Source organism: Orcinus orca, chromosome 17 (assembly GCF_937001465.1).
Source record: "Orcinus orca chromosome 17, mOrcOrc1.1, whole genome shotgun sequence".
Taxonomy (NCBI): Eukaryota; Metazoa; Chordata; class Mammalia; order Artiodactyla; family Delphinidae; genus Orcinus; species Orcinus orca.
In genome coordinates this window covers 80848886-80870980 of record NC_064575.1, presented here as the reverse complement: position 1 = coordinate 80870980, position 22095 = coordinate 80848886, and the positions used below count along the sequence as shown (strand labels likewise).

The 22095-nt window shown below is 46.3% G+C and overlaps 1 long non-coding RNA gene across 3 annotated transcripts in view; it reads right to left on the bottom strand.

The window, feature by feature from the left end:
- LOC117199640 (uncharacterized) overlaps positions 1-22095 on the bottom strand; it is a 126005-nt gene that overhangs the window by 61053 nt on the left and 42857 nt on the right. For all 3 annotated transcript variants that reach the window (XR_007472978.1, XR_007472979.1, XR_007472977.1), the window contains exon 3: positions 8404-8509. This is a non-coding gene — a long non-coding RNA (uncharacterized LOC117199640). The remainder of the gene's footprint in view (positions 1-8403; positions 8510-22095) is intronic.

Here is a 22095-nt window from a genome sequence, read left to right as displayed (position 1 = left end):
TGTATTGATGTGGAAACTGAGACAAAGAAAGGCCACGTCACTTGCCCAAGGTTGCACGTTTAGTTAGAAAACAGCAGAGCAATCGAACACAGCTCAGTTGGACTATTAAGCAGGGGCTCCTCCGGCTGCATCCTTCCACATTCCTTTCTCTATCACCCAATGGCATTAGCCAAACCATCAAGCTGATTTGAGTTTTGAGAAATTCTCTTTGAAGGGAATTTTCAAACCTGATGTTTCTACAGAGACCTGTAGAAGGATCCTCACAATTGACTTATCAACCTGGATGGATAGTGTTTGCTACAATCCCAGTTGAGAGAAAAAAAAAAACAGGTTATTTTATGTGCTGACTACATTTCTAAGAGATCTAATTAAAACAGGACAACAGCAGAACTCTGATTAAAGAATGCTGTATGAAAAGTGTGTCTACTTGAATGAATCAAGAATAGATAAAGGTAATAAAGATTTATTCCAGAGAGATGGGGGAGGGAAAGAGGGAGAGAGGAAGGGAGAGACAGAGAGAGAGACAGGGAGAGAGAAAGACAGAGACACACACAGAGAGGTGGAAACTGCTCACAGAAGAGGGTCTGGTGTTGGAGAGTTATTTGAAGCCATGGGTATCTGCCAGCAGATTTATTAAAAGGTTTTGAGGGTTTAAAAAAATAGCACTACTTTTCCCTAAAGGTTAAAAGACCAATAACAGGAAAGCAATTTCTACTTAAAACTGCAAGATCCATTTCACACAAGACTCAGGGAAAGAAGAGTCTGGTTCATCCAAGAGTCATACTGGGTGTGGGTTGGAAATTGAAGGCTCTTTCTGACCCCAACCAAGAGCATCTTTCCCTGGCTGAAGCAGGTTGGGGTAGACCAGCTACTACAGGAACAGCATTGCAGGGAGCCATGCTCGCCCAGCCCTGACCTACATGCCATACAAGACGATTCCTAAAATTCAATCAGCATTTACTGCTCAGCTCTTTTTTTCCAGAGCTGGTGCTGGATGCTTTCAAATGCATAGTTTAAATTATGTAATCATATCAGCAACCCTGTCAAGTGAGCTGACTTTGATGGTGGAGGAAGAGCCAGGAGCCCAGGAATGTCGCTGTAGAAGCCGGAAATGCAAGGAAACGGATGCTTCCCTAGCCTCTGGAGGGAGTGTAGCCCACTGACACTGATCTCCACCTAGTAAGACTGATTTCATAATTCTGACCTCCAGATTGATAAGAGAATCCACGTGTGTTGTTGTAACCACCAAGTCTGTGGTCGTTTGTCACAACAGCCATCGGGAACTAGTATGAGTGTCTTAGCCAACAGTGCACAGCCGGGAAACAGAACAGGTTTTGAGCCCAGGTCTTTTGACTCCAAACCTGGTACTGCTCCTATCACGACTTGCTGCTTCCTGCTGGGTGCTCTGTGCCACTCTCACTGACACCATTCAGATTCCTACAGAGCCTCTTCTCTGACACAGCGATTTCCAAACTTGACTCTGCGTCAGCTCTCCTGGGCCCTCTGTAATGAAATGCAGAGTCCCTGGACCCAAAGATTGAGAGGAGCCCTACAACTCTGTATTTTTAAATAGGGAATCTGCTGCAGGTTCTACGATCCAATCTGGGAATCACTGCTCTAGAACTTTTTATTTCTAAAATGTATTTGATACACAGATTCATAGGGAGAAAACATAAAATCACCTCTTTATCTTCCTTTGAACACATGAACACTTGAATGGAGGGCTGATTTGGGGGGAGGCTGCTATGTGGGAAGAATTTCTAGTTAACAACACACTCGCCTTCACACCACTCCTGGGATGGAGGGAGTGTGATACGTCTATTACTGATGGGAAACCAAGGCTCATTCAGGTGACTTGTGACAAAGACCTTCTTCTTGACCAAACTCTAGACAGGCTCCTCTGCGCCTGACTAGGACCCATCCTTGGGCATTGTCCTCAAGGGTCCAATTTCAGCAAGAATCCTGCTAAGTCAATTTAGCCGGATCTCCTCTTCTCCGTATCTGATCACTCGCAATATGTGATTCCCTTCCTCCTCGCCACCCGTTCCCCAGGTAGTATCTGACCACTGACCTGTCTTCAGCAAGAATCCTGTTAGGCCAGTTAGCCAGAATTACCCGCTGATCCCCACCTCCCCCCACTCCTGGGCTATAAAATTCCTACTTTTCCTTGCTGTATTCAGAGATGAGCCCAATCTCTCTCCCCTACTGTAAAACCCCACTGCAGTGGTCCCTACGGCTATCATGACTGTCCTAAATGCAGGACAGCCTTAGCATCTTGACAAGTGTCATTAATGAGTTTTCTTTAACACTTCCTGTATATGTGCTCAGTGGCTGCTGTGACAAAACACTACGCACTGGGTGGATGACAGCAACAAAACTTTACTGGCTCACAGTTTTGGAGGCTACGGGTCCTAAATCAAGGTGTCAGGAGAGCCACACTCCTGATGAAACCTGCAAGGGAAAAGTGTTACGCCTTCTGGATGCTAGTAATCCTTGGTTTTCTTTGGCTTGTGGCGGCATCCCTCCAATCTCTGCCTCTGTTGTCACATAGTCATCTTTTTCCTGTGTGTCTCTGTGTCTCTTCACTTTTTATCAGGACACCAGTCATACTGGATTAAGAGCCCTCCTTATTCCAGTATGACCTCATCTTAATTTAACCAATTATATCAGCAACCACCCTATTTCCAAACAAAGTCATATGGAAGTACTGGTGGCTAGGAGTTCAATGTATCTTTTGGGGGGGACACAATTCAACCCAGAACTCTTGCCAAAGCCATTTGGCTGGTAAATGGCAGCAGTGGGCTCAAACAGAGATCTGGCTCTTTTCTCTTCACCCGCCTTGATGGAGTCTGCATACGAATAAGTGTGCGAACAAGTCTCATGGCTTTTCTGTGCCTTCCTAAGTCCTTCCAGTAGAGTTCTTGGCACTTGTAAGTCTCCCAGGTACTTTCCCTTGGGAGCTCTATTTTGCTCCACTGAGCACAAGTCAGAGGCAGCTCACATCTGCAGTTCTCTTCTCCACATTCCAAAAGGCTCAGACACTTTCTTTCCATTCCACGCTGTGTGCAATTGCTCCTCAAGGTGCAGAAGAGGGGCCCTTCTGTTGAAATGGATCGGATTCTACCTGGGAACTGTTATGTCTGTTGCTCTTTTGGATAATCTCTGCTGTAAATTAACTACTCCTGTCCTAGGCCCATGTTTTTCTATTGGGTCCTTGGCATTTTTCTTATTAATTTGTAAAAGCTCTTTCTGTATTAACCTTTATCTATCATGGGAATTGCAGATACTTCTGCCAATCTCTCATTTGTCTTCTGACTTTGTTTTTTACTCTCTTGTCGTGCAAAAATCTTAAGCCTTCTGTGGTCCATGTGTATTCTCTCCTTCCTTTACAGTTGCTGGGCTTTCTGTCTTGCTTAGAAAGTTCTCTCAGACCCCTTGGTGACACTTATGTCCTCCTCAATATCTCATATTTTTTGTTGCCTTGAATTATTTTTGCTGTTATGCTCAAAAAGAATATGTAAATGATTGGGGGTTTGGTGATTCCACTAACTGTATCAGTCGTGCTGAAGTCTGTTTAGTTCACCTGTGCACTCCTGCATAATTTCTGGGTTTCAGGGAAGTTGAAGTAAAATGTGTTTGGACAGAAGAGAAGGACAGTCATTGTTCTTCCCTTTTCTACTCATATTTCCCTTTGGTAAAGCTTGAGATGCGCTATTTGACAAATCTATCCAATTATGTATGCACGCACATATACGTATGCATATATATGTCAGAGACTGCTATGTGTTCATCAAAACACATACTTATCCCACACCAGAAGGTGGGAGATAAACTCCATGAAGACTTTGGTGACTGCCACATTGGTGAAATTAGGTGAAAAAAGGTGTCTAACCACGTGGGGCACGTCACAAGGTGTAAGGCACGTTACTGTACCTTGAGTTCCCTGCAAATAAAAGTTGGGCACAGTGCTTGGCGGGCCTCTTTGGATTTGGAAGGCAGCACATACCACATTTGGGAATACTATTCCAACAGTTTATTGATGACCAGGAAGGCTGCAAGTTTTGACTGGGGCCAAAAGCAAGAGGCCAAAAGCAACCTCTGCAATAGGATCAGACTACTGTAAAGGCTGCTCTGACATGGAGCTATACAACCAGGCAGAGCTTACGGGGTGTCAGGTCTACTGAGGCAGACACAAATGCTGTGTGGAGGGTTTGGCAATTTCAGTAGAGGAACCACAGAGCAGACCTTTAGGTTTCTGGATCAAAACCATACTTTATCACAGAGAATTATACACTGATCAGAAAGAAGCTCCTAATCACGGGGCATCAAGTGACTATGTAATTGGAACTGCCCACCAAGAGCTGGGTGTTGTCAGTCTACCGGGTCGGATTGGAACTGCCCACCAAGAGCTGGGTGTCGTCAGGTCTACCGGGTTGGAAGTTGGGCATACAGCAATATCCATATACAGCAATAATCCATCCCATGATGAAAATGTCCCATGCTAGATCAAGCCCAAGCAGACCTGCCAGGTGCAGGTAAGTGACATGAAAAGATGACCCTGACCCTCTGTCACCTACCTCTGTTGCATCAGAACCTCCCCCACCACTCACACCTGTGGCCTCTTACAAAGCTCCTTATGACCAGTGATGGATTAGAAAAATCTCAGTCCTGGTTCTCGGATGGTCCAGCACAATTTGTTAGCGTGCTGACCGTGGTCTGCTGCCGTACTCTAGTCCCACTCAGGAGTGTTGATGAAAGACAGTGGCAGGGAGAAATCTCAGCACACAGACGTCTGAGCACATGTAATCCTCAACTTTGGGTGGGGGCAGAAGTGGTCTGAGGGAAGAATACATACGGCGATGAATGGATTAACAGGTTGGTCAGAGACCTAAGAGGAACATAATTGGAAGACTGGAGATGAGGAAGTCCAGGAAAGAGGTGTGTGGATAGACCCCTATAGGAGCAAGTAAAAAAAGCATTGGTCCTATTGCTGGAGTCACTGTCACTCCCAGAAGACCTCTTGGGCAATTTTTTTAACCTCTCAAACCTACAACTCTTGGCTCTGCTGGACTAGCTGTCTTAGTTCCCAAGAGATGGATGTTTCTGCCAGGCAACACATGAAGGGTTCTACTGAGCCTAAAGTTATGGTTGCTGCCTGGTGATGCGGACTCTGTATGCCAGTAGACCAGAAGGGAAAAAAAAAGAGTTACTCTATTTGCATGGGTAAATGACATGAGGTCCTGAGGCTCCTACCTATAATGAGAACGGAGAGATAATAGTATGGAACACAGCAGATTCTCTGGAGGGCTTATTGTTGCTTCCATGCCCATTGGTAACTGAAAGGGCAATTCATCAGCCATGGAGCAACAAGGGCATTGTAATGAGGGGCTCAGATACCTCAGTGAGTTACCTTATTGGGAAAGAAACACTAGTAGAAGTACTGGCTAAGGTTGAGGACAATCTCAAATGAGTGGTAGAGGAGGGAGACGGGGAATATCCACGGCACAACTTTGCTAGTAAGTGACGGAACAAAGTAGACACAATGTGTGGCAAGAGTAGACCTGGGTGGTGCACAGGATGGACTGTAGCAGGTGCCCAGCTCATTTCCCCTTAGCTAAGAGGTCACCTGAAGCTCTATGGACAAATCTCATACATGCAAAACCTTCCTCCTCCAGCATCCGCATCTCTGCCTGGGAGCTTTCTCTGGCTACAGGAGCTTGCTAGGCTCAAGATGACTGTAAATGTCAGGGAGTTCATGTTCCCCAGGAGCAACCACCTCGGGATGATGGGCAGGAGTCGATGGGGTGGGCTCTACATAGTCTCAGAGGGTCTTCAGCAGGTGAGCCCCAGAAGCCATCAGTGGTAATCCACTCGATGACGCACTCTTAACTGCGTTTCCTCCATTCCCTGTCTCCCCTTCACGTCCCATCACTCTGCTTCCCAGGATCTCCTTCCGCATAATCCGTATGCACCAAATCCTCATCTTAGTGTATACTTCTGGGGGAATCTCAGCTAAGACTCTTAGTCAATGGACAATAAATGCTAGTTCTTCTTCTATACATGTTAGAAGCATTTATACTAAGCTCATTTATGATTTAGAAAGAAGGACAAGTTTATTATATTTCAGATGCTACCAAGTTCCAAACCACAATGACTATCAGAGAGGCTAAAAGAACAGAGAAGAATGCAAATTTGGAAGCGAATGAGATGAGATTTAATATAGATAAATGTAAGATAACGTACCTGGGAAAAGTCTCAATCAGCATTAATTTAAAGTGGGAGCCTGCAATTTGTGAAATAATCATACTGCCAAAAAGCTGAGGATAATAATGTATAATAAATTATAAATTGAGCAATGTGCTGCTTATTAGAAAAACCAAGTCCACCATCTTGCAGGTTGGAGATAAAATATGATCAGATGTAGTCACGTCATTCCAGGACCCTTCCTGGGACAGAGCTAGAAATCAAGGGTGGGTTGGTCAAGGTAGAGTGGGGAAGCAAAGTTAGGAATGAGACATGGGATTCAGCTGAGTCTGTGGGTGTGTTCTGGACTTACGGGGTTGAGATCAAAAGCTGTGGAAGCAATCCAACATCAGACAGAGCACGGGGATTAAGACCAGAGATCAGCTGAAGGTCCTCAGCCAGGCAGGGGGTCAGGGCAGCAGAGACATGGCATCAGTGATAGAGATCTTGAAACTAAGGTTACTCTGACTCCACCTTTAAGACTTTAGTCACTGAGTGTCAGTATAGGGATGAATCCCCCAGAGATGCTGACCTTCCCCCACACAGCCTCATGTCAGTTGAGATTCCATTTGGCTGCAAGTAAGGGAAAGCTGGACACAGTGGTTTATATAAGTATATACCTTGTATTTTTCATGAACTAGCATGTGTGGAGGTTGTATATTGCTGGCACTGGGAGGAAAACACTGATGCCACATGCTTACTTCTTTTTCGTTAGATGAAAAAGCACGTGCTGAGTAGAAGCAATCACATGAACAAACGCACAGAAACGTGTAAGAGAACGATATGGGTAGCAATCACATTTCACCACCTACCCAATACACCCTGCCCCTTTCTTCCTTCATAATCAAAGCCTAGTTTGGTTTGGAAGCAACATGATCATCTGTAGAGAAACACTTGCTTTCCTCAGCATCCACTGATCTATGAAAATTAATCAAAAATCTTCCCTCTGATAATATTTTTTTCCTTATGAAACACATCCCTGTTTCCCCTTACCCTTTCTTTCTGGCTTGAACAAGCGTGTGGTGCCTAACATTGCGGCAAGCCATCTTGTGTCCAAGATGAGCTCAAAGACCTCCATCCTTTAGGTTCTAACTTCAGCATCACCTTTTCAGACAGGCTTCCCTGACCACCTTCGCGTGGACCCTCATCCCATGCTTCTTTGTATCTCTTCCTTTGCTAGTTCCTTCACTGAATTTATTTCAAGCGGAAAAAATTTATTTTTCAGTAATATGACCTCTATTAATATTTTTCTCTCTCCTGTTAAAATGTAAGCAGCTCCTTGAAGTCAGGGGCGGTGCTAGGCACAGAGTGGCAGCTAATAAATCGCTGTTAGATATGCAAACTCATGAAGGCAGGAGCTCTCATTTCCAAGCCCCTCCCTTTCCAGTTCAGCCCCCAGGATTGGCTGCCTCGTTTGGAAGCTGGACTTTGCGACCTGCCTTTGCCACAGCACAGCTGTGGGATCTTCAGTTTTCTATCCAATCAGTAAGGGCGGTGGGACCCAATCAACTCCGAGGTCCTTTTTAATCGAACAACTGATACGCTGGTCCCTAACATTTCTAGGTTTTTCTTCTGATTGTAGAGTTTTTAAGACATTTTTGATCACGACCTACCAGCAGTAATAAATTTTACATCACAACTGACCACGTTTACTCGGTCAGGAACTGTATTGCCTTATGTTTAAAAAGCACTAACTTGTTTACAAGACCTGTTAATGGTTTGTAATCTGAAGTTTGAAAAACTCAAGATATTTCTGTCCCATGCAATCCCCTATTAAACTATGTCTTACTTGGGAAAATATTTTTAGCAATGATATTATTAATAATACATGAGACAATATTCTTATATATTATTATATAATATATAGCATGAATTAGAAGATATAATAAAATGTAATAATAATAAGTTATAAATCTAACGTGTGTACAGCTCTTTGGAGCACACAGATTACCATCACACAGAGTAGCTCATTTATTTATTGTGTCAACTCTCTAATGAGGGCAGACTCACTTTTCATATGAGAAAACTAGCTCAGAGGGCAAATAATATACCTAAGAACACTTTGCAAGCTAGTGCCAGAGCCAGGGCTCAAACCAGGATTTTAAACTCCTTGTTCAGACCTCTTTCTCTTCATTAAATGCCAATTAAGGATGCAGATACCTTAGATGAATCCCTTCTGTCACGCTGGCCATTGTCTCTCTCTGCCGTAGCATCCTCTCTGGCTCAGTTCATTTCATTGTAAGCTCCGGAAGTCAGGACAGGGACCCTGAAGGAATCAAGAAGCATGTTCAGGCTCGTCCCAGATGCCTGAAACCCTTCATCACAAAGATCTCAACCCAGGCTCTGCCACATATTTATTGCATGGCCTGTAGCAAGCTATTTGACTTCTCTGAGACTTAGTTTCCTCATCTGTACATGGGGGATGATTCCCATGGTTCTACCAACTTCAGGGGCTTGCTGTGAAAGTGCTTGTGGAGATCCTTAGGCAGTGCGAGCCTCTGGATCCTTTCAAGAATCTTCCCTCTGCCGGGGATGGCTGTCCTTCTGCTTGGCACAAACTAGACGTTACTTATACCTCATTCACACATCTCCTCTTGGGCACTCCTGTGTCTTATTCTAACTTACAGCTCTTTCCGTGTCCCATTAATATGTGCTTCCCGTACATCACATAGTGCTTAGATATAGTGGGTGCTCATTCATTCATTTCAAAGCAACATTCCTTGTACTCTACGTTCTAGACCTGGGCTACGTTCTGAGTAGTTATCCAATAGCAAGCTTAAATGCCCGGGAGGATATCAGTATTTTCATCATTTGCCAATTATGTGGGAGGAATCACAACACACACTCCACAAAGAAAGTGTTGCATAATGTTCTCCTAGTGGTTGATGGCTTTCAGTGGGACCCATATGGATCGTGGTATCCACAGCAAATGTTACTCATCCCTGTGCATGGTGGCATAAGGAATGATCTGTGGAATTACAAGCAGAATTTTGTAGTCAGGTGGCTGCAGACGGTGCGGTGCTCAGTGAGGTCATCGTCGAGGGAGAGAGAAAGGGCCACCTGTTTTATCTATGTGCTGGTGAAGACTTTCCAAATGTAGAAAGTGTTACTCTGATACTGCTTCTCAATCAGCAGGGGTGCACGGGGCATGAAGGATTCTTCAGGAGATACTAAGTACTGCAGAAACAAGAGTGAGCGCTCTGAAGTCAGATGAAGCAAGTGGGACAGGGATAGGAGGTAAGGTCAAAGAAAGACCAGGGAGTCAGTGTGTGTGGACAGAACCAGCTGAAACCAGGGGTACAATGAACGGTTCCACTTAAATCACTGAATGTTCTGGAGCAGGGGTGGCAGGGGAGGGATGGAAACAGGGAGATCGCTGTCATCGGAGAAAGGGGTGGCTTGAAATAGGATCTGGCAGTGGAGGGGTTAGATCCAAGATTATTTTTTGGAGGTAGAGACATCAAGATTTGGTGGTGGGTTGAACGGAGTTTGAGGGCCAGGGAGAACATGAGGGCATCTTCTAAGTGTTTGGTCTGAGCTGTTGAGTGGATGCTGATGCCATTTACGGAAACAGGAAAGACTAGAGGGAAACAGATTGTGAAAGAAAACAGAGTCCTCTTGGAATTCATGTTAAATTCGAGATGTGGGTCAGACATTTGCGTAGGCAGTGTGGAGCAGACAGGAGTGGTAAGGACCAGAGACAGAGTTTACTTCAGTCCACGGATGGTCTAAGAAGGCACCATGCAATAAGGAATGTTACATATGTCTTGCTATCCACCACCAGCATGCAAAGCCATGCTGCTGTGTCCCAGCGCTGCCGCTTAGCAGCCATGTGCCCTTGGGCACATTTCTTCACCCCTTTACATTCACAAAATAAGAATAATCATACATACCTCCTAGGGCAATTGTGGAAATTAAAAGGGATAATGTATATAATGTCGAGTGCAGTGCCTGGCCAGCTGGAAGCACTATATCAATAGTTGCTATTAGTGGGCTTCCCTGGTGGTGCAATGGTTAAGAATCTGTCTGCCAATGCAGGGGACACAGGTTCAAGCCCTGGTCCGGGAAGATCCCACGTGCCGTGGAGCAACTAAGCCCGTGTGCCATGACCACTGAGCCTGCGCTCTAGGGCCCATGAGCCACAACTACTGAGCCCATGTGCCACAACTACTGAGCCCATGTGCCACAACTACTGAAGCCCGTGTGCCTAGAGCCCATGCTCTGCAACGAGAAGCCACCACAATGAGAAGCCCATGCACCCCAACGAAGAGTAGCCCCTGCTCACCGCAACTACAGAAAAGCCCAAGTGCAGCAACGAAGACCCAATGCAGCCAAAAATAAACAAATAAATAAAATAATGAAATAAATACATTTATTTTTAAAAAATAGTTGCTATTAGTAATATTAATACGAATCAGTTATCTATGAGTAAGATCAGCTGTCCTGAAATATTGTGCTTAAGGAAATTCAGTATTCAAACAGAATGGACTCAACTCTGCAGATAGGCAAGAGGTATTCGCGACTCTCCTCCCCCTTCCCCAGGGAATGTCAAAGATCTGACTTTATTTAAAGGTAGAGTAGGTTAAGAGGCCAGACACTTGCATAAAAACTTCCCTTTTTTCTCTTTTTCCCTCCACATAATTGCTGCAGAATACCTCTGTTGTCCTCATATTGTATTGCATACAGCCTTTCAAGGTCCTGGCTAAGGAGCCAGACTACTCGGTACCTAAAAGTTAAGCAAAATAAGATGTTTGAAAGCCAGAGAGGCTGATCTCGGCTCCAGAAAGTACAAGATGGACAGAAATATTTGGGATTTGATGTGGAGACGCTCATCACATCTGAAATCTGAGATGAGACCCCCCGCTCCCCAAAAAAGACTTCATGAACCAGGAGAAGAGGTCAGACCTGGCTCCTTGGCAGAGGCTGGAGATATCCAGCCTGTGCCAGATGGGGGTCCTGTTTCCCCCAGGCTCTCCCCTTCCTCAGGCTCTGTCAGCCAGACCTGCAATCATCTGTGTGCCTTCTTTAATTGCTTCAATTAGGAAATGTACTAAAAAGTCCAGAGAATAATAAACAAAAACTCTCTGTCCAGATATTTGCATCATAAATTATTCAACAGTAAAAGAAACGAAACATAAAATGGAAGTCCCTTCACTCCATTCTCCTTCTCTCCTGACGAAATCACGATCTAAAAATTGTGCACATCTGATCAAACCATGTTTTGATCTTTGGACTATCCATACATAGCTCCACAAGCCAAACATATTTTTGTTTTGTGTATATTAAAGCACCTACATATATGTTTTCATGGTCATATGAATCTTTTTGTAATTTGCTTTTCTTATTCAACATTATGTTGATAAATATGCTTTGTTCATTGATTTTAATTGCTGGGCATCTAATTTCACAATTAGACACAATTTCTATATTGATGTGTAGGTAGGTTCTTTTTTCACTCACTGTCTCAAACAATGCTGGCTTGACCACCCTGGGCATGACCAGCACACCTGCCGGCATCTCCCCAGGGCACTCTGACAGCAGACTTGCAGCGTAGAGGAGCCTGCCTCTCTTTGACGTTAGCAGATAGTACCTGACTGCTTTCCTAATGGGTTCCTTAATTTACATCACCGCCAGTGATTATGAAAATTCTTGCACCTCCACAGTCTACAACTATGAGTTTTTTACTAGCGTGCTGAGTGGGAAAGGTATCTCCTTGATGTTTTCATTTTATTTCTCTGATTGGTGGGATGCACCCTTTTCCAGATCCCCATTCATCAAAGTCTCCCTGGCTGGGTTTTTATTGCCTGTAGCCAAATGTCATTCCTAAGGAAGGGAGGCATTTTTGACCAGCGTTAACTGACTTCCCAGGAAACCCCTGAAGCTCAAGTGGGAGAGGGGGAGCTTCAAAGGACAAACGTCATCAGCTTGACGATTTTGCCCAGGGATCTAAGGAATCTTCTAATTTAATTTAATACCCTATTGTCCAAGATCAAACCTAACAAAACTATATTCTCCAAAGTTGGATCTGTTCTACTTCTGACACGTGTCTCCTCCCCACTGCTTACCTCCGTGAGGCATGCTCGAGGAACTCTCTGAGCTCGGGCATCTTGCCCAAAACTTCTAAAGAGTCAGTCTGGACTTAAAAGAAACCTCTATGCAGCCCAATCCTGCGAATATTTATCAAGTGTCAACTATGTACAATTCACTGGTTTTTCCATCCAATACGACGTATTCCCTTCAAGGGCCAATTAACAAAGTGATTAAAGAAAGGAACAGATGTATCTGCCCACCTTTCTCTTTTGAGAAGCCTCAAGAAGTGGCAGTGTCTTCTCAGTTCCCCACCCAGAGATGACCTTCAAGCCCCACCAACTGAGTCACCAGGAGAGGTCCCAGACCGTGCAGCCTTCTGTCCCAAACACCTGGCTGTATCCTTGCCCGGGATCACCCTCAGGTGCCATCCTGCCTCTGTCTGCACATCATCAGGAGAGCTCCCGCCGTTGACTTCGACCGCATTTGGACGTTAAAAAAACACAGATGGCCCTGTGGCTCCAGGCTCATTGCAGCATATTTCTCTGATAAGTGATTCTCATTATGGGCTCGTCAGACAATTGAGGAAATGAGAGGTGGCCCCACCCTTGTGCCTGTCAGGTCTGGTTATTAAAAAATGGAAACAAAAAACTAAAGAGAGGAAAATTTTTAAGCTAAGAGAGGTCTTGGGACCAGGAGGCAGGAGGTAGGAAGGAAGGAGCACTTCCAGGCAGTTCGTTAGGATGGCTCCAGGCCAGACTGGCCCTGCCTGCTCCAGGGAAGTTCTGTCTCTACTCAGGGCCCAAGGTCCCCCAAACCCAGGAGGAGCAGATACGAGCTTCCCATCTTTTGTTCCCCTTGACGTGATGCTCTGCCTTAGTGAACTTCCTCCGGTGAGCTCTGTCCTTGAGCCTTGGGACACTGCACGTACTACGGCATTGCTTTTGCTTTGGCTCTCATAGCTCATTGGGCTTCTCCATCTACCAGGGGACCCAATACAATCTAGAGGTTAGGAACACAGGCTGAAGACAGACCACGCAGGTTCAATCCCAGGTCCGCCACCTATTAGCCATTGCCTTGCACCGATGGCCTGACCCCTCCCGAGCTCAGTGTGCACGCAAGTGAAACAAAAAACAGCAGTAGCACTTGTTCTGCATGGCTCCCGTGAGGTTGCGATGAGATGCTGCACCCAGAGCCCTTTGCACGACGCCTGACTCCACACAAGCTCTCAAGCAATGTCGGCTCCATTAGGTCACAGCCGTGGTGGAGCCAGTTCCTTGCCACGGGCTCATTGTTTAACCATCGTGGTTGAGCAGTAAGCTCCACGAGAGCAGAGACACTGCTCAGAGGGTGCCAACACCTCGCCCATGAAGATGCTTAACAAACTGGTCCTGAACGTGTAAGTACATTGAGGAAAACCGGCCCTGAGAACCGCAGGCAACGTCATGTCGGAAGATGGAGAAACGAGTAACCAGTGATTCTCAGAGGATGACATGGTGGGGACAGGAGTCATATATAGTTTAAAAAAACATATTAAAAATCACAAAAGAAACTAATACCAAAAGAGCTCTAAAATTCCAAAATGATTTTCACTTACATTAGTTAATTTAATAACCCCACCATCAAAGGGACTTAGTTATTATCACCATTAAAGTTTTATAGGAGAAACCTGTGATTGTCAGCGAGGTTAAGTAACTTTCCCAGGATCGCAGAGCTATTCCTTTAGCAGAGGTGGGACGTAAACTCGGTCCTTTGAACTTCAAACTTGTGCTGTCTTTCCAGTAAAAGACCTGTTTACAGTTGGAAGAGCAAGGGCCACGCGTGGACTAGGGGTGCATCTTGTTGCCATTTGAAAAAAAAGCCACACAGATATTAAAGCAAACTACTTCCCTTTTGGTCTTTCCTTTCATATTAGGCGGAGTTCAAAGTAAACCAGTTCTTGTAATCCTCCGATCATTTCTCGCCCTTGTGTATTGATCTGAGAAGTCTCTGGAGTACTTTGCTTCCCAAGGGTTCATCAATAAATGAAGAGGCTTTACCATCATCAGGTCACAAACAGAACAGGGAGTGCAGGGAAACTGGCAGACAAAGGAGAGAATGTGTAGAGGACTGGGGGGCACTGGGTACACCTTTATCCCGATGGCCCCTGAAGAATTCCCAGCCAGTGACCCTGTTCCTTCTTCCCTCCTTCACACCTTTATGGGGTGTAACCACATGAAACGATGCTTCTTCGCTGTGGCAGAAGGAGTCTCAGTCCCATGGATGGGGGGCACCAGGGCCTGAAGGTCCTGTCTGGGAGGTCCCTGCTTTGGGGAGCCCAGCACTGTCAGCTCCCAAGTCCATTGCTGAGCCCTGCTGGCCCCTAGACTTGGCTGCCTTCCCTCTTATACCGCTGTTCACTATTTCCCCAGTCCCCTCCTGCCCCCTCCGCTCTCTCCAGGTTGGTGGCAGAGCAGCAGGCCCCCACCGAACTTCCTGTCCCCTGCGGCATCCAAGGGCAGGGTCCTGGGCCCTCTGGTCCACAGGGTCTCACTTCCCAATGAGGAGGGGAGGGTGGGAGGTGAGAAGAGACCAGTGAGGGGAAGGATGAGTGCTCCAGAAGGTCGAACCCCGTGGCCTTGCTCTGGAGTGCTGACCCTGCTGGACGACAACTCCCTACCCTCTTCCTGTTAAATGTCTTGTTCTAGGCCTTCAGGCAAAATTGGGGCTCATTCATAAGGAAGGACCAGGAGCCCCAAACTCTACCACGTGCCAAGTGCTGTGCTGGGTGCCAAAACCAAGATTCACAGGATCCTCAGAAAGATGCAAAACCAGCTCTTCCTGTGCCCATTTTATGGATGAAAGGAAGAAGATGAGAGGCACACAGACAGCACAGCTAGTGGGTGGTGGCTGGCACTCAAATCCCAGCCAGCTGGGACCCCATCTCTTTCCAAGTGTCCATCCAATGCCCTCTTGTCCCACAGCTGGGGCCCCGTCACTAGGGGACCACTTTTCTTGAGGGCAGGTGCGGGGGCTCTTTCCCCACACTGGTACACAGCATCCCATGCCTTTGTGTTGGAGCCTGGCTGAGGGGCTGTAGGGCACGAGAAGCCCAGCAGGACCCTGAGCTGTTAGTAGACTTGACTGCTTTGCTGTCTGCTCTTCAGAGCAGCTGGCTGTTAGGGAGCAGTGCTTAGACGAGGCTGCAGTTGGTAACGTGGGCTAGTTGGTTTGCATTTGTTTTTAGACCTCGTTTCCCCGATGTTGGTAATTAGCACTTCGAAGTGTATCTGTGCTGATGGAATTGCCCGCCCGTAACGTTCCCTGGCTTCTCCAAGCAAAAAAGGGCTTCACCCACCCTTCCTGAGCCTGTGCATGTGAGGAAATAGGAATACCAAAGCGTAAGTCAATCTAGGGTGGACCTGAGATGAACTGGACTTTCACCTACTGGCAAATGCTTCGTGCAACTTACTCCTGACCTGATGGTGTGCCCCATGAAGCCACTCGGCACAAGTTCTGGGTTCCAGTGCAGGCTCAGCCTCTTCCTAACGCTGTGCCCTTGGCGTGAGGCCTAACTTTTCTGAGTTCTAGTTTCCTCATCTGTAAAATGGCAATAATTACAGATTAGAGATAATAGATGCAAAACACCTGACACAGAGTAGGCTATCATTATTACTATTATTATTTTATCCTGGTGTCATAGTCATGGTTCTCCAGAGAATCCAAACCAACAGGATGGATATAAATATAGATACACACACACACACACACACACACACACACACACACACACACAGATTTATTCTAAGAAACTGGCTCATGGGGTTATAAAAGCTGAGAAGCCCCAAGATCTGCATTCAGCAAACTGAAGACCCAGAAAAGCTGATGATGTAATTTCAGTCTGAAGGCCAGTAAGCTCGGGCTCCAAGAAGAGCCAAGGTCTTTTCTGGCCTCCAGACGTTCAGTTCAAGTCTGAAGGCCAGGGAAGACTAATGTCCCAGGTCAAGCAGTCAGGCAGGAGGAGTTTCCTCTTCCTTGCTGGAGGAGGCTCAGTCTTTTTGTTCTATTCAGGCCTTCAACTGATTGGATGTGGCCCACCCACATGAGGGAGGGCAATCTGCTTTACTCAGTTCACCGATTCAGATGCTAATCTCATCGAAAAACACCCACCCAGAAACTCCCAGAATAGCATTTGAACAAATATTTGGGTATCTTGTTGCCCAGTCAAACTAATACAAAATCAACCACTGCACTTGGTACAGCCCCATTACTTAGCAGTGAGCCCAGATAGGAGAAACTGAGGACTGGCTTTCAGCCTGGCTTCCAGGCTCTAGAAGGACAGCTGCTGAGAGGAGACAGAGGTAGCCTCAGCTGGGAGAGGCAGGTGACACCAGAGGCCCAGAGGAGGCACTGGGCACCACTGGGACCAGAAGAAGGCAGCCTGTCAATGAAGAGACTCGGGTGCTGGCTGTTGGGAGTGAAAGCACACCCAGGAAGCCAATGTGCTTGAGGGTTCTGACCTAAGGCGATATGAGCATGAGAGCACTGAGTGTATCTGCTGCAGATGCGCAGACCAGGAAAGCTCCTTGGAGGAGGTGACACTGAAAGATGAGGAGGAGCAGAGGTGAGTCTAACAGGCAGAGGAAGCCAGGCATGTAAAAGCCAGCAGGTGGAGAGGACTGGGTTCTCCAGAAACTGAAAGAGTCGTGGAGAGTGGTGGATTGCGAAGGGGTCTTGGTGAAGTCTGCTTTCGCCTTCTTGTTTTATAAAAGGGAGGGGGAAAGGAAGAGGGAGGCTCAGAGACACTGAGTAACTTGCCCAGGTTCACACAGCCAGCAAGGTCACAGACCTCAGTGCTGACTGCATGAACAGCGGGGGGGGGGGTGCGGGATGCAGGTAAGACCATGCTGTCTGAGGGGTGTTGGGGGACTAGAAAGGCAACTCAGGGAGGTCAGCAGACCAGAAGGAGCAGGAACACCCTGACCCCCGTTCCTGCCACTCCTGACCCAGGGAGCCTCCGGTGCTTGCTGTGGTTCTTAGAGCAGAAAAGCCTCTCAAGTACACGGATGTAACTGAACAGACACAGTTATAAATAAAGTGACAGATACCATAGCAACAGGGAAAGCAAAATGAAATACATCATCTTATTGTAAAGGGCAAAATCTATGCTATATATACAACAAGACAGCATCTCCTTCCTCTTTCTAGCTCTTTCCTACACAAACATTTCAGACTTCACAGGCAACAGGCCTGTCTGCTCAACTGAAGCAATTCTGATACAGGATTTATACATATCTTTGTACACATCTACTTGTGTGCCCAAGTGTTTAGTCATATAAAGTACATCCAGCTCTGTACATAGAGATATACATTAGATTGTAGATATACATATTATATACCTGCAAAATACTAGGGCATAAGGATATAGGTTCTGTGGCAGATTATATTTTCCAAAGACAGCAACAACAATATCTCACATCCCGCATGTCTGTCTACAATGAGACCTTGGCACTCTTCTCCTCGAGGTCTATGCCCCCTCCCTTTGAATTAGGAAGGACTTATTACTACTTCACCCAGTAGAGTGTGGTGAAAGTAAAGCTGTGTGACTTCTGTGGATAAGTGAGAAAAGGCCAGGCAGCTGTCACCAGTTTCTCTTGGGCCACTGGTTCTAGGGGAGGCCAGTCCCCCTGTAAAAAGTTCAATTACCCTGAGGTCACCATGCTGGAGAGACCATGTACTGACATTTCAATCAAGAGTCTCAACTGAGCCCAGCCTTCCAGCCACACATATCGAGATGCCAGACGTGTGAGTGAAGCTATTCTGTATGCTCCAAATCAGTGTGTCCACCAGCCAAGTACCAAGAATGACCCCAGGTGATGCTATAGAAAACAAATAATCTGCCAAGTCCTGCCCAAAGTTGGGACCCAATGGATTTGTGAGACATAACAAAATGGTTATCGTCGAACCCACTGAGTCTGGGGGTAGTTACTTACATCACACTAGAAAAGTGGAACACGTGCCCACATAAATGTCACAACAGCCACCATCCACCAAGTGTCCAGCAGGTGCCATGCCCTGTGCTGAGCCTTGACACTGATCATCTCATTTAATCCTCAGGTCAACACCATAAGGTAAGAATCACAGTCTCCAGTTTCCAGGTGAGGAAACTGAGGCAGAGAAGGCTCGGAACTTGTCCTAGGTCTCAAGCAGGAGGCGAGAACGAGACAGAGTCCCCACCTCTAACCATTAGGCTAGACTGCCTCACTGCCGAGATTTGACTGGGGCATCCTTTTAGCTTTTTCTTATGCAGACTCACTCATTTTTCTTTTCAGAAAAATGGGATTCTATTATGCATACTCTTGTGTAACTTGCCATTTTCAGTTAACATATTTCCGAGTCAATACATACAGATCTCTATTATCATTATAAATGGCCATGGCCCACTGAGCCAGATGGGTTTACTCTCATGCATTTAACCAGTCCTCCTGGGGATGGATAGTTAGGTTGTTTAATATATTTTTTTAAAAAAACCATTACAAAAAACGTTTTAGAGAACTGCTTCGCACATGTATCTTTTTGCTCTGGTATAATTATTTTCCTCGAACAAATTCCTATACATCAATAGATTGAGCTCTGCAAAGGTAGTATTTAAATTTCTACAACAGTGTATATGAGCTCCAGTTTATCCGAGCCGTTGACAACATGGGGGTTTCTCCATTGCTGTTAATTTCTATCATCAGCACCCTTTCAACACTGGTTGAAAAGTCCTGTGGAAGTTGGTTAGAGGGCTCATCCTTCCCTCTTTGCAGAGTTAAAACTCACATTTCAGGAAAGACCTTAGAATGGAGTGGTTAAAGGTATGAGCTCCATGTCAGACTGAGCTAGGGCTGAATCCCAGCTCCACCACCTTTTCTTATGACCCTGGACAAGTCATTTGACATTTCTGAGCCAGTTTACTTATCTGTAAAATGGGGAAAGAAATAGAACGTCCTCATGGTATTTGTGTAAAGATTTGATAGGACGGTGTAAATAAAGCATGGGGACTTCCAGCTCACATGAAGCTAAATTAGCCCATAATGTTATATGTGTCCAAGGAAGGCCTCTCAACCTATCAAAGCACAGAGTTTCTGAAGCTTTAGGAAAAGAAAAGGAGCTGGGTGTGGAAAGCAGGTGGATCAAGCAGCATCCCGCGTTTCACTTTTCCTGATGTCCTTCCATAATTTCTGACACTATCCGTCATACTCAATAGGCTGCTTTTGGGGTCAAAGCCAGCAGTAACTCATACCATCACATCGGTTTACAATAGTTCGCAAATCAGAAAATTACAAAACTATATGAGATTCATTATGGAAAAGTAGGGATTTCAGAATGGATATTAGCTGTGTGAGCATGCCTGGGCTTCCTGATCCATCTCCCTTGGAACTGAACTTGACTGTCCCCAGTGGCAGGGCAGCACTTGCCCTGGCAAGTTTTTCCCACAGACATGCGGGATGTCCGGGGCCTCCTCCCAGGCTCTCCAGTTAGATTAGTCTCTCTTCCTCTCTTGGGTAGGAAAACTGAGGAGCTGAAGGACAGTTGGGAGTAGAAGCTTGGGGTGAGAGGGAAAAGCGCCCCCTCTGCCACTCGCTGGGGGCTCTGGTTCTCTCCACCCGTTGGGATGGTCAGCCAGGGTGCAACTCTGACTTCCAGAGGAGCTCCAGGAAACGCCGCCCTCACTTTTATAAGTCCCCCCCCAAACCCTTCCCTCCTCTTCTTTCTCCTGGGACTCGTGGCAGCCTTTTAACTTTTGCCAAAGACTCCACAGTGCAGTTCCCTGAATCTAGGTTAAGCACTCTCTATTCTTCACTCTGGATCTCCAATGACACCCAGTGCTTGTCCAATGGAGACACCCAAAGGTCCTGCATTGGGATTAAATGGCCACACAAGGATCCTCCGAGGAAGGTAACGCAGCCTGCCTGGGCTTTCTCTGTGTGGCCTTTTACTAGAACAGTGATAGTTTCTCAAAGACCTCCAAGTTAATCCAAACCTGAGGATCTTCTTAGATGCATCTCACCATCTGAAGAGTTCAAATAGATAACACAGTGCCAGTCTTTCTCAACAACCCCCTGACGACCAGTTGTGAACCCCCTCCCCAGCTACTAGTTATCCTTGGGGAAACGATATTCTCAGGGCCCAGGTCCTAATCCACACCACTGTCATCTGCCACTGTCATCAAAGACAAGCAGAATCTCAGAGGCATCTTAGGACAGCAGAGAGACACTTGGTTTCTGGATGCCAGCTAGTCTAAGCCAGTGGTCCAGATTCCTCACGTGTAAGAGAAGAACTCTCCCATCAGGAGGTTACTTTTGGTGCTGTGTTAATATCTCCCATTCACACACTTCCTGTCTCAGAAGGTGGCAGTTGAACTATTCTCTTTGTAAAGTTGAGACTTTGCAGTAACCTTGTGTTATACATTTTTTTTTTTTTTTTTTTTTTTGCGGGTCACCCCCTCAGACTCTCCCCTTCCTCACGCGGCATTCAGACCCTCCTTCAGTCCATGCTCCCGGCAGTTCTGGGGTGATCCTGGCTCCTCCTGCCATGATGAGTGTGCTTTGTCCAGCGCCACAGGCCTGAGCTTTGGTGGCTGCTGCCCCTACCTTGAGCTGCGGCATCATTTTAGTCTGTGAAGCTGATTTTTGTTGCAGCTGAAGCAGCATCCTTAGCAGCTTCCCGAGCTGAAGATGCAGGTGAGGCTTCTGGAGTTCTGAACCTCCGGGTTTTGTGAGGTCTGACACCTCCACCACGGCCTCGTCCCCAGAACTTCGCCTTTCCCGTCTTCGCCATTGTTCAGGCCTGGGTAACTGGCACGGCTTCAGTAGAAGCGAAAAATTTCCCTCTGTTGTACTTTTCCCTGTGGTCATGGCATGTGCCTCTGATGGTCCACTTTCCCCTTATTTCTAAATTCATTTCAAAATCATTTGGCTGAAATTTTAACTTGCTTCTTAAGTGGGCTTCTTTCCTTTTATGCCCCCTGGCTGAGTTCTCTCTCTCCTTTTCTTTTGATTTGCTCTCTTACTGTTAAGAAAATTTTTCAAACGCTGTCTGTATTTTACCTTGTAAGCACAGCACAGCAGAATAGATGGAGTCAAGAAGAGCCAGGCCTTCCAGAACTATCCATCGTTAAAATGAATCTTGACCACATGTGTCCCTCTGAGTTGTACATTCCCCCCAGGAGTGGTTCCTCCATCAGGCCAACCTCTAGCCCAAGCCTTGACATCATCCCTCATCACTTGCTTGTTCCCCTGCAATAACCATGTCTTCTCTGGACCCCAATTCCTTACTTCGTTTGAGTGTACATGTTCACATTTTTCTGCGCTGTTTCCCCTGGATGACACTTAATATGGCCAGCCTTCTCAGGTGACCCCTTTCAAATCTGTCTAGGTGTGCGTGACCACTTGGCCTGGTTCTCCTTGGGTCCAAGCAGGGCTTGTCCAGTTGTTCCAGCGATGGTCTCCACCTGTGGCTTTGAGAATGAGCTTCTATTCAATACATACTTTCTGGACCTAGAATCCCTTCTGAGAGTCACTCTCTCCTGCTCCCTCAGCTCTTGACTCTCTCTGTATTAGGTTTATTTGGTCCCTGCCATTTCTTATGATCTAGTAACAACTAAATCACATCTTTCCTGTTGGCTCCATCGTTAAGGATGGTTGGGCCCAGGTATATCTTCGTTTCCTTTCCATACCTGTCCAGCTTGTCCTCTGTACCTCACTTACCTCCTCAGCTGCCTGGAGTGGACCCAGATCTCAGCCCCTGCAAAGGAAACCAGCCTTCTCCTGGGCTTATCGCTCTGACCTCCTTCATTTCCCT